This window comes from Cebus imitator, unplaced genomic scaffold, assembly GCF_001604975.1.
Source record: "Cebus imitator isolate Cc_AM_T3 unplaced genomic scaffold, Cebus_imitator-1.0 Scaffold112, whole genome shotgun sequence".
Classification (NCBI taxonomy): domain Eukaryota; kingdom Metazoa; phylum Chordata; class Mammalia; order Primates; family Cebidae; genus Cebus; species Cebus imitator.
The window spans coordinates 2,161,539-2,163,330 of record NW_016107427.1 but is presented as its reverse complement, the minus strand read 5'-3'; the positions used below and the strand labels follow the sequence as shown (position 1 = coordinate 2,163,330).

The following is a 1,792-nucleotide window of genomic DNA, read 5'->3' as shown; positions in this document are numbered from 1 at the left end:
TCACACTCACTGTCACCCTCACACCCTCACACTCACCCTCACCCTCACCCCCTCATCCTCTCACACTGATACCCACACACTCTTACCCACACACTCACACCCACACTCACCATCACTCACACACTCACTCTCAGTCACACTAACACATTCTGTTACCCACACACAGTCACTGTCACTCCCCTAATTCACTCACACACCCACACACTCACACCCACACACTCACCCACACTCACACTCACACTCACTAACCCCCACACACACACCCTCTCACACTCACTGTCTCACTCCCTCTCTCACTCCTTCATTCACTATTCAGTCACATCTCCCCCAGTTCACCTGCTCCCCACACCAGCATGGCCACATCCACCATGTCCATCTGCTCCAGCGCTTGCTCTAACTCCTGGCGGGTGGACGACTGTCCAGAGAGCTGCTGCCAGCCCCCCTGCTGCACCCACAGCTGCTGCGCCCTGGCCCCCTGCCTGACCCTGGTCTGAGCTGTGTGTCCAGCCCCTGCTGCCAGGCAGTCTGTGAGCCCAGCCCCTGCCAATCGGGCTGCACCAGCTCCTGCACGCCCTCATGCTGCCAGCAGTCTAGCTGCCAGCCGGCTTGCTGCACCTCCTCCCCCTACCAGCAGGCCTGCTGCGTGCCCATCTGCTGCATGCCCATCTGCTGCAAGCCTGTCTGCTGTGGGCATTCCTCTTCATGCTGCCAACCAGTTTGTGGTGCCTCTTCCTCTTGCCAGCAGGCCTGCTGTGAGCCCTTCTGCTGCAGGCCCATGTGCTGTGTGCGTTCTGGGGATTCCTCTTCATGCCGTCAACAGTCTAGTTGTCAACCAGCCTGCTGCACCTCCTTCCCCTGACAGCAGTCCTGCTGTGTGCCTGTCTGCTCTGGGGATTCCTGTCTGTGCTGCCAGCAGTCTAGCTGCCAGCCAGCTTGCTGCACCTCCTCCTGCTGCAGACCCTCCTCCTCCGTGTCCCTCCTCTGCCGCCCCGTGTGCTCCCGCCCAGCCTGTTGAAGCTTCTCCTCAGGCCAGAAGTCCAGCTGCTGATAGCCACGTCCCCCAGGGCCAGCCGGTCTCAGACCCCACCCCCCTGCCAGTCCTTAGAAGCCCCTGACCTCCCAGCCCACCCCGCCCCAGCGCAGCTCAACCACAGAGAAGGAGCAGCCCCACCCACCGCCGCCCAGCCCAGGGTGGGGTCTGAGACGCTCACTGGCTCCTCCCTGACCTCGCCCAGTGTGGAGGAGCCCGGCTGCTCCTCACCAGGCTTCCCGGCTGCAGGCCACGACCCTACGCTGTGGGGATGGGCCTCCTGACCCGGGTCTCACCCAGGAGGCACCCTGTGCCTCTGAGCACCAATAAAGCCGCTGCGGCCCCACGCTGACTCTGTGCTGACTCTGGCGCACCCAGGGCGGGAGGGGACAGAGCGGGGCCTGGCCTGGCTCTGGGGGGCTGGGCCCTGATCTCTTTGCATCTCCTGCTGGGGGGCCTCGGGGGCTCTTGTGACACCTGGAAGCTCCTGCCCACCTCGAGGCATGTTCTGCTCCCCGGCTCCCCTCCCGGGTCCTGTGGGGCCAAAAGCCTTGCTCACAGGCTGAGCCCCACGGGCACTGCATGGCTCCGGCCAGCGCCCCTCTCACTGTGGGTGGAAGCAGATCCTCCCACGGCGAGGGGCGCGGCTGTCCCGGGGGTGGCAGGCCCCAGCTGTGCTGGGAGGTGGGAGACGAGGGTAGGTGGGAACTTGGGCTCCAGCTGTCCCGGCGCTCAGGGAGTTCCATCGGGGAAAGCCTGGGC

The 1,792-nt window shown here is 64.3% G+C and overlaps 1 pseudogene; it reads left to right on the top strand.

Moving 5' to 3' along the window:
• The first annotated feature begins 353 nt into the window (after positions 1-353).
• On the top strand, positions 354-1,376 carry LOC108311281 (annotated as a pseudogene).
• The last annotated feature ends 416 nt before the right edge of the window (positions 1,377-1,792 follow it).